The sequence below is a fragment of the Vulpes vulpes genome, chromosome 9, assembly GCF_048418805.1.
Source record: "Vulpes vulpes isolate BD-2025 chromosome 9, VulVul3, whole genome shotgun sequence".
Lineage (NCBI taxonomy): Eukaryota > Metazoa > Chordata > Mammalia > Carnivora > Canidae > Vulpes > Vulpes vulpes.
The window spans coordinates 29,451,238-29,462,713 of record NC_132788.1 but is presented as its reverse complement, the minus strand read 5'-3'; the positions used below and the strand labels follow the sequence as shown (position 1 = coordinate 29,462,713).

Here is an 11,476-nt window from a genome sequence, read left to right as displayed (position 1 = left end):
ATTCGAAAAGAATAAAAATTCAAAATGAAAGATCTAAGTAGGGAAGCCTGGGTGGCTCAGTGGTTTAGCAACTGCCTTCAGCCCGGGACATGATCCTGGAGTTACAGGATTGAGTCCCTTGTAGGGCTCCCTGCATGGAGTCTGCTTCTCCCTCTGCCTGTGTCTCTGCCTCTCTCTCTCTCTGTGTGTGTCTCTCATGAATAAATAAATAAAATCTTAAAAAAAGAAAGAACAATCTAAGTATATAAGTCAAGAAATTAAAAAAGAACAAAAATTTAAGCCTAAACGAAATAGATAGAATTAAGAAAAAAGCAAAATTTAATGGCATATGAAATAATTTTGTATTAGAGAAAACCAAAATGGATAAAAGTTAATTCTTTAAAAAAAGAATAAAATTTATAAATCTAGAAATACTAATCAAAGCAGGACAATGAAAAAGATTAAACTATCAAAATTAAGAATAAAAATGAGACATAATCAGAAATTCAACATATATTAAAACATAATAAACATTTAAACCTGAAAATGTAGAAGTGAGATAATTCTTAGAAAAATATTATTGAAATTGGTAGAAGAAAAACGAATAAAATGAGTACTCTTCTGTCTGTTAAATGAATTGAATTCATAAATTATGGGGACTTCATAATTCATAATTAATAACTTCATAAATTCATTAACTGTGGGACTTCACTAGTGAATAACACTAAATATTTATGGTAGAACTATTTCCAAGCTTATACTACTTATGCCATATCATTAATAAGTAGAAACAGTTCTCGGCTATTTTAAGTATGATTGTAAAACTTGATAACATCACAAGAAAAGGAAGTACAGATCAATAACAATCATAAACGTAGATGCAGAAAGCCTACACTAAACATTAGCAAAACAAATTTAGCACTATGGAAAAAATACTACATTGTGACCAAGAGGATTATTCCAGGAATTAAAAATTGATTTTACATTGAAAACCCAAAATCCAGTACATTAACTAAGTAAATAGAAAAGCTTTATCATGAGACATTAGATACCCAATTTCCCTTTATATTTTGCTTCTGATTATTTTCCCCACCATTATATTGTCCCTCGTGATTCTAGAACCAGAATGATCTTAAATTACCTAGGTTATACAATAATTTGACAATAATTTTGTCTAATAATGTTTTAGTAGTATCAGTGATCTTAAAATTTTTTAACATTTTATTTATTTATTTCAGGGATAGGAAGAGAGAGAGAGAGAGAGAGAGAGAGACAGCACAAGCATGAGAGGGGGAGGGGAGTGGGAGAAGCCGACTCTCTGCTGAGCAGAGAGCCCTATGTAGGGCTCAGTCCTGACCTAAGCTGAAGGCAGAGGCTTAACTGACAGAGCCACTCAGGCACCACAGTGATCTTAAGGTTAGGATAAAAATGAAACATACAAGACACAAAAGACCTAACTCAACACCAAATTTAAATAGCTATTTATTGGAAACAACAGCATGCATAGCATTTGCAGAGCAGAAATTTCATGATTCTCAAGTACATCTTTTGATATTGTAGAAATTCTACACTCAGGGATGCATAACCAACAGAGAAAAATCTGAGCGGACATGAAGCAATTCAGGAAAACCTTTACTAAATCCTCTCGGGCTTTTTTTTTTTTTTTTTTTTCCTCTCGGGCTTTATACGTAGGTTTATACGTATACCCATGACCTCTCAGATGGACATCACTCATGAGTTACCTAGTTTACTTAGGTATACAGGACTTATGGTAGTAAGTACCATACATAAGTACCATAAGTACTTACTTAAGTAAGTAAGCTACCATTCTCAGAAATAGCTTCAAGTCATCTGTACTGGTTACTCGTTTTGTAATGAACTTCAACGAGGAAGTAGTGTTTGTTTCAGTATATAGTCCTCAGTTAGTGTGGCATTTATATTGGAGCTGGTAAAAGAAAACTCCTAAGAATTCTTTTGAGTTAATATCTCCAAGAGAATTGACCAAGGAACAAGTCCCCCTGGCATCCCTGTCGGTAGAAGAAAGGTCACAAAGACATCTATTAGACCCAATCCTTCAGTTCACCTTAAATGCATTCTTTTATCATTATTATGGGAGCCTCTGTATCCAAGTATATCAACCTCTGTATCCAAAGGGAATATAAGTCAACTAGCTCTCTTGCTGGAATTCTTTAAAAGTATACATTTAAAAGGATACTTCATTTCCTGGATAAGATCTTTTAAGAAAAGGATGACTTAAAAAAATTCATGAAGGCATTCCATTATATAGATAAAAATTTCAAAACTATATGTCATAAAGCCAATTGATTAAAGTCTACCTTCATGAAGACAGTAACTCAGTCTAGAGATACTGTGTAAACTCAACCTTGTCTTAATGAAGTTCACAAGTGGATATTAGCCTGTATCCCCCCAAAAACTGCTAAGGCCATAGCATTTGACTCTTAAGCATAGGTATTTAGCTTAAAGATTGAAATTACTTAATTAAAAAAAAAAGACTTCATTATTCTTACTCATACCTAAGATATAGAGACAAATTTCACATATTTTCAATTTTAACTAATAATGATATATTTATAAATTAAAAAAATACTGCCAAGGACTTGTTGGAAATTTAAGAGCTTACTAACAATTTCATTATAAATATTATTCAGAATTTTATAATTATAAAATTCATGTAAGGCAGCATTTAGCCTTGAGGGAAGCTATTATTTGTAAATATTATTCTGAAAAATAATATTTGAATATTCTAAAAAAGAGAACAGGAAACATCCAAGAGAGAAAGGGTGATGAAAACAAGAAAAATAGTATTATTTTATATATTTAAACAAAAGTGGTTTACTGCTAAGCACAGTATTTTTAAGGAAATTTAGAGGTTATTCCAGACATCTGCTATCATGCAACAAACTATTACAACATGTTTGCCTCACAATAATGTTACTAAACAAGATTTTTTTTATGTCATAATATTATGGGGCAGAAATGCTGATATGACTCAGCTAAGCACATGTTCAGTTTCCTTGGTAGATATTCAGAGTACCATGACGGTGAATAAGGTACCCTCATGGCATTCAGCAGGTTATTAAACTAAGCTGGGGAATCCAAATAGCTTCATTCACATATCTGATGTGTTGGTAGGTCTGGCTGGAAGCATGGACTCAGCCAAACCCTTCTCTCTCTTCAGCTAGTCTCTGACAACTCCTTGTGATCTCCCTAATATGGTAGTCGCATGTCTTTGATGGCAGATTAGAGATCTTTAAGCAAGTATTTCACATGGCCCAGGGAAAGATCAAGACTTCTTTTGACCCAGTCTTGGGAATTCCATAAACTCACTTCCACTATATTCTCTTGGTCAGGCAAGTCTCAAAGGCCAGCCCATTCAGGGACATATTAGATTCCTTCATATTAGAGGAATAGCAAATAATTGTGACTATCTTCAATCTTCAACAGAGATCCTCTATTTTATCAATATAATTTTAGATAACATCAGGCCACACATCATTGTTATTTATTCTGACATTTTTAATTAATTGTTTTAATTAATTTTTAATTAATATGTTTTATGACATATAGTTTTGAAATTTTATCTATATAATGAAATGCCTGGATTGGATGTTTGCAAGATGTGTTTGAAATTTTGACAACGTATTATTACATTTTCACATAACTCTTTTTTTTTTAAGAACTATTTTTTTTAAGGGATGTTTGCTACAAAGTAAATGAGTTTTATTCTGCCAGGAACAGTATGTTATTATTAAAGTTAATTCTGTATGTTCCTCAATGCATATTTCCCTTTTTAAAATTGCTTACTGAAAGATATAACAACATAAAAACATATAACAACATAAACAACATCCAGAAGCATGATACCATATGCATTAAAAATTAAAATACTCTTCTTTACTCTTGTTGGAGTTTACCAGATCTTCAGGTAAACTGGTCTCCAGTTGAAAAGATTCTATAATTAGTTGTTTTCTCAACAATTTGAAGTGATACTTCCAAAGATTATGTAACATTTGTTTGGACTCAGTAATTTGCATTTCAGATAATTTGATCACATTTTAGTTACACTGCATTGTTCATTCACATGACCTATATCATCTGCGCAGTGGTGCAGTAAAGGTCAAGGCAGTATTCAGGAGGAATCTTCATTTACAATGTTGCCTACCCATCATAGGATGTGCATTAAGGTTCAGTCACAGCCAGATGAACAAAGAGCAGAACAACTTCAAGATTTAACAAACTGAAGCTTTTGTCATTCTTTAGACAATTCAGAAACTTATGTTTGCTTAACGTGGTGCTCATTTTTTCAACTGCTATATTTAGGAAATCTTACTAAATTCCTAAGTAGAATCAAATCACAGTGTTAGGTCTGATTGGGAGATTTGATATTTCGTAGAGATTAAATGCTAATCATTATTATTGCTATCCTCCCCCCTCCCCCAAAAAGGTCTGAGTTGTAAGATCTAGGCTATTAACATCTGCTATATTAATGGATGTAGTATTTCTAAATAGTCTGAAATTTTGATTTTGTTGTATACAGTGGAAATATAAAAAATTATATCTAAAGCCTGAAATCTTTCTTGTTACTAAATTGAAAGTTTGAGGGTTATGAAATATACCATATTTCATGGTATAGTGTTTTCAGTCTGGTAAATTCACATAAGCCAGTGCTTTAATACCTTCAGGAAGTACTAGCTGAATTGGCTACATGAACAACTGACCAGAGCAGTCACAGAGTTCCAAGCTAGAAGGACTGCCTGCCTTGGTTGTAATGCTCAGTGATCATCACCTTGAGATTTTAATAGTTTTGTCTTCAGTGTTTTTTGTTTTGTTTTGTTCTGTGAATGAAGTCCAATGGAGCAGTAGAGCACTAACCGTGAGCCTGCCTCGTTGTCTCCTTCTTGACAAGTTTTCAGATGTACCATCTTCTTACCCATCTCCTAGCTATGCAACATGCTTTGCTCCTTCCTCTGATCCTTTTGCAAAACTCTTACTGCCTTCTATCTCTAGTGGGAATCTGAGCACAAGTATAAGTATAGTAGGAGTGGGCTTGAATGCAGGTGCCCAGCACTGGTTGTCCCCTAGTACAGGCTGCTAGCACCATAGAGCATTGAGATTGAGCAGGCAACTTGGCAGGGAGGTTCCTCTTGCTCACCTGTAAGCAAATAAGTCCAGGTGGAAGGCTGCAGTCCCTGGGGGTTGTCTGGCCACAGTTAATTGAGCAACAGACCAGATAAAAGGAGGTGCCTGCAGTGACCTCCCTGCCTCCATGACAGTCTGGGTCTGGCGGCTGGCAGGAAGGGGTACTGGCGGGGGCACTGGTAAGCCACATGACTATGCTGAGTCACTCCCTGCCCATCATATCTGTGAGGGTCTACACTCACCCTGAGAGTATTCCTTTGCCCAAAGGAGACAATATTAAATAGCATTAAAAAATAAAGTACTATGTCAGAGAGAGACCATAGAAGACAGGAGAAACTTGTATTTTTTAAATTAAAGCATTAATTTTTTAAAAAATTTAAAAAATAATGCTGTATTTTTTTCTAATTTTTGAAGAGAAGGCAGCATTTTCCTTTTGCATTGGGCCATGAAAATTATGTAGCCAGTATTTGGTCCACAGTTTTTAGGAATCTAAAAAAATTGCTCTCCAGGGATGTCTAGGTGGCTCAGTGGTTGAGCATTGCCTTTGGCTCAGGGCCTGATCCCAGGGTCCTGGGATCCAGTCTGCATTGGGCTCCCTACAGGGAGGCTGCTTCTCCCTCTGCCTATGTCTCTGCCTCTCTCTCTATCTCTCATGAATAAATAAATAAATAAAATCTTTAAAAATAAATAAACAAAAAAATACTTAAAAATTGCTCTCCAAACTACCAGCTATTGATTTGCTGAACTTTATTCACATAATCCTAAGAGGAAACAAAACTGTACTATATACGCTTGAATAACATATATTCATTTTTATTGACTATGGGGATAGGAGAGTAGATTGGGAGGGAAATGAGGGAAAGGAATAAAGGAAGCAGTTCTGCTCTCATTCCTTGAATGGGGAATGAAAATAAATTAGCAACTCCAGCTGCCACAGGTTTTCAAATAGATGCCTCTATTTAAACAAAAGTAAAAAAAAAAAAAGTAAACATACAAAGTACATTATTTCATTCACTTAAAAAATAGTATCTGCGGGATCCCTGGGTGGCGCAGTGGTTTGGCACTTGCCTTTGGCCCAGGGCGCGATCCTGGAGACCCGGGATCGAATCCCACGTCAGGCTCCCGGTGCATGGAGCCTGCTTCTCCCTCTGCCTATGTCTCTGCCTCTCTCTCTCTCTGTGTGACTATCATAAATAAATAAAAATTAAAAAAAAATAGTATCTGCTTGTTGGATAGGATCTTTTAACAGAGCAATAAGATCCTTAATTAATATGAACATCATAATCTCACAATACTAATTCAGGGGAAAAAATGGTCTCAGCATTTCTCAAAGAATGTTTCTTGTCAATTAAATGATTTTTTTTTTAATTTCTCCTTCTATTATATTTGAATGAGACTGAGAATGCAACCGTATCTTGTTCATCTTCCTTCCTTGCTCCCAAGTCCAAGCTCTGTGGCAGACATACTTGAGAGTTTATAGAAAAGATCCTTCCTTTGCACTGAGGTTTTCCATTGGAAACTTTCTACCTAGGGGTAGAAAAGAATATCCACAAAACAAATGCACACATTAGTCTCCTTATCTAGCACTCTATTAAATAAAGAGGTGTAACATTTTGCTATGGAATAACAATTTTAATTATATTGCATGTTTTAAAATCCCAGCTGAATATAATATAATTTTAGTAGCTCATTTCTCCTGAGGCATCAATATCATTTATCACTCCTGCCATCTGGCATGTCTGAACCATCATGATCAGCAGTTTATGTGGAAATTAAAGCATTCAATGGGTCTCTCTTCAATAATACTCTGAGGTCAGGGACAATATTGCTAGCGGCAGTGAAGATGCATTTTTATCGCACACTTGAGAGGCATCCATTCGACATATTTTATAGCTTTCTAGGTTACGACTAGCCAAGCTTTTCCTTATTTGCACTGACCCGACATGGGGGTCATTTTGTATAATAACTATCTAAGAATCATTCAGAGTAGTACCCTGTCTGCTACTGTGCTTATAAAGCTACTTTCAGCTAAAAGCTTAGAAGCAGCAATAAAAGAACTCCCTCCCCCCCACATATATATAATATATATACACATATTATTATATATATACCTAACAAATTATACATATACACATTATGCTACATATAGTTTGTTATATATCTATATTTTTATTTGTTATATTTATCTATATACTGATTGTTGATCTGTTTTTATTCTCTGTTAAAGAATACAGAAGCAAGAATATGCCAGCCATGGGACTAGTTAATGTATCAGTCCTCTCAGAGGCAAATATTAACCTTTTTTCAGTTTAATAAAAAGTGAAGTTATTTCTTTAACAAAAATATCCTTGTAATGTTATTTGGTGATATTGTCAAAGACACCTTATAGTTTGAGTTTAAATTTGAATTTATATGACTGAGAATGTAAATACCTTTGTTATTCCGTAATTTATTTCCACAGTTACTGAGCTTCTTGAGATGGTGAGTTACCTGATTTAAAAAGGCTAATCCTCTTGTGGCAAAATTGCCCAATCTTTGCAAAATGTTACGTTTTAGATATTTTCAAGTTTGGAAGAGAACCTTCTCTTCTCCATCAGTGAGGTTATGATTTAAGAAAGAATAAAACAGGGCAGCCCGGTGGCTCAGAAGTTTAGCGCCACCTTCAGTCCAGGGCATGATCCAGGATCGAGTCCCATATCAGGCTCCCTGCATGGAGCCTGCTTCTCCCTCTGCCTGTGTCTCTGTCTCTCTCTCTGTGTCTCTCATGAATAAATAAATAAAGTCTTAAAAAAAAAAAAGAAAGCGTAAAACACAATTTTGAAAATCATAAAAAAATAGTAATCATATTCCTTTCCAGAAATGAATGTTTGTGAAAGTGAAAAGAAAACACACAAATCTCTTGGTTACTCATCCTCAGGTTTCTGGTTTCTATTTCCACAAAACATACACGCTCGCATGTGTTTACACACACACACACACACACACACACACACAAATACATACATGCAGTACACTAGTCCCACTCATGATACAGAGAACAGAATGATTAAAACCGTTGTTGCCATAATTAATAGGGAATTTCTGTGGAAACAAAACCCACCCACATGTTCCTTGTATTTATGACCCAGTCATTTAGAGCAGTGAATATGTTGTGGTATATTATAATGTTAGTAAAACTTCAGAGAGGAAATAAGTTTCTTTGAAACTTATTTCAAAGGAAGAGGCAAAGATTTGTTTTTAGTTTATGTGTATTAATGCTTATTCTAAAAAGAACAGTAAGTCAAAAAGACTTTCTCTGTTTTACATTTTACATTTAGATCTATATTCTTTTTTTATTTAGTTCTTGTATAAGGTATAAGGTGTCATTCAAGATTTTTTTGTTTAGTTGGTTTTGGATTCCTGTTTGCCCTCTTAATTCTAGTGGCTCTAACACAATTTGTTGAAAATGCTGTACTTCCTTTACTGAATTGATTTTGTGGTTTTGTGGTTCAAGAGTTTTAATCATGAACGGGTGTCAAATTTTGACAAATGCTTTTCCTGTATTAATTACTATGCAACCATTGACTTTTCTTCCTTTTTTTATTTTATTTTTTTTTTACTTTTCTTCTTATACTATTGTTATGGTGGATTATATTGATTTACTTTTGGATACTGAACAAGCTTTGCATCTTGGAATGAAGTCCAATAGCCCCATAATATTTTTCTCAAAATATTTTTAAATGTAATGTTGGAATTGGTTTTGTAATATTTTGCTGAAGAATTTGAAAGCTATGATTTGATCATGAGGGGCATAGGTGAGTCGTTCTGTTGCTGTTTGTATTGTATTTGCCTGGTTTTTGTATCAGAATAATGCTGATTTCATCAAATGGATTGTGAAGAGTACCATATTTCTCTAATTTATGGAAGAAATTTTGTAGAATCAGTGATAATTTTTCTGTAAATATTTGGTAGAATTTACCAGTAAAACCATCCGATACTAGAGATTTCCTTTATAGAAGGATTTAATTACAAATTTAACTACTTTAATGAGATTAAGGCTCTTCAAATTTTCTATTTTTATCTTGGATGAGTTGTAATAGCTTATGGTTTCAAAGAATTGTTTAATATGTGGTCTAATGTTTGTGTATATTTCCATATTCCCTTATTATCCCTTCAATGTCTGCATGGTCTTTAGAGATATTCCTCTTTCATGCTTGATATTAGTAATTTATTTATTCTTTTTAATCAGTATCAATTTTATTGATATTTCAAAGAAACACCTTTCACTTTGATTGATTTTGTCCATTGATTTTCTGCCTTTAGTTTCATCGATTTCTGTTCTTATTTTTATATCTCCTTCTGCTTGCTTTTGATTTATTTTGTTCTTTTTCTAGTTTATTTAAGTGGAAGCTTCAGTTATTGAGTTGAGAACTTGCTTCTTTTCTAATATACACATTGGCACTATAAATTTCCCTCTAATCCTTGCTTTCAATTAGTTCCACAGATATTGATATTTTATGCTTTCATTAACATTCAGTTCAATATATACATATTTTATTACCTGTGAGAATTCTTTTGACCCATTAATAAGTGTGTTGTTTAATATCTAAGAGTTTGAAGATTTTTTTATCTTTCTGTTGTTATTCTTAGTTTGTGATCAGAGAACATATTGGTGTGGTTTCAGTTATTTATATTATTTGAAGTTTATTTTATGACTTGTTATATAGTCTACCTTGGTGAATGTCCAATGCAATTTTGAAAAAGGATGCACATTATTCTGATGCTCAGTGGAGTGTTTTATAAATGCTACTTAGAATACACTGGCTGATGATATATTTCAGGTTTTCTAAATCTTTGTTGAATGTTTGTCTAGTAGTTTTATTAATTACTAAATAATGGGTGTGGAAGGCCCTAACTATAACCATTGATTTGTCACTTCTCCTTTCTGGTCTTTCAGTTTATGCTTCATAGTTTTGCTTAAAGTACTGCACTTTGGTGCATAATATTTAAAATTGTTTTATCTTTTTGGTAAGTTGAATCTTTTATCAATATATAATATTATTGCTGGTAATTTTCTTTGCTCTGAACTATACATTATCTAATATCAATATAGCCACTCCTATTTTTTATAAGTGTTTTCATTGCATATCTTTTTTTATTTTTTATTTTGGCCTATTATCTTTAACTGATCTGAAGTCAGGGTCTTGTAGCCATCATAAAACTAGTCATGGTTTTTACTCTGTCCTGCTAATCTCTGTCTTTTCATTAGTACATTGAGACTATTTAAAATAAGTGTAATTATTGGTGAAGAATAACTGCATAGTGCTGTGGATCATTCGATCGTGCACCTGCCAACTCCTCTCAGATGAATCCTCCACATTTTTCCAGTTTGGCTCATCAATTGAATAGCAAGCTTCCATCATGTTCAACATCGTGGAAGAGTATGATTGATACAGCTTTCCTATCATCATCACCTACTTCCCTGGCAACCAAGACTTTGTAAATAACATTTGCAGCACCATCAAGAGTAGCTTCATGGGCTGGGAGTTAGAGGACGTCTGCCTGCTGGACATGTCTCTGGATGATGGAGATTCTAAGATCTAGAACCGACTCAAGAAACTTCAAAGCCCCGTCTTTGTTCTTTATTGTACTAAGGAAGGGGCCACCTCTATCTTCGAAGTTGGTCCTAGGACCAACCGACTAGGTTACAAGTGGATTGTCCCTAGTCTTGGGGCAGAGAACACAGACACAGTACCCTGAGTTGTCCACTGGGCTCATTTCTATGTCCTATGATAAATGGGAGTATGGCCACCTTGTCAGAGCGAGGGATGGAATTGCCATAATCACCACCACTGCTTCTGCTATGCTATCTAAACACAGCTTCATCCCTGAGCCCAAGAGCAATTGTTACAACACCCATGAGATGAGGATCTACCAGTGCAACATGCTAAATAGGTATCTGGTCAATGTCACTTTGGGAGAAGAAATCTGTTCTTCAGTGAAGGTGGCTACCAGATGCACCTGAAACTGGTGATGATCCTCCTGAATAAGAAGAGGAAGTGGGAGAGGGTAGAACATACTTTTGGCAATTCTTAAGCAGAGTAGGTGAGGTAAGGATATAAAATTGTGCAACATTTAAAGGAAAACAAAACCAAATCTTGATTTTGGTCTCTGAGCTAGGAAGGAAGAGTGTAACACTTTGAGAACACAGAAGCCGTTTCTCAAACTTGCATCTTCATTTTCTTACTACTTTTGCTAATCAAGATATTATTTTCTTTATGCATTATATTTCCATTTTTATTGGTTATGGTGCTGTCTAAATCATGACTTTGTTCTAGTGGAAGAGTATACATGTATA

At 34.4% G+C, this 11,476-nt stretch overlaps 1 pseudogene; it reads left to right on the top strand.

The window, feature by feature from the left end:
- Positions 1-3,035: 3,035 nt before the first annotated feature.
- Positions 3,036-11,143, top strand: LOC140594005 (glutamate receptor ionotropic, NMDA 2B pseudogene; annotated as a pseudogene).
- The last annotated feature ends 333 nt before the right edge of the window (positions 11,144-11,476 follow it).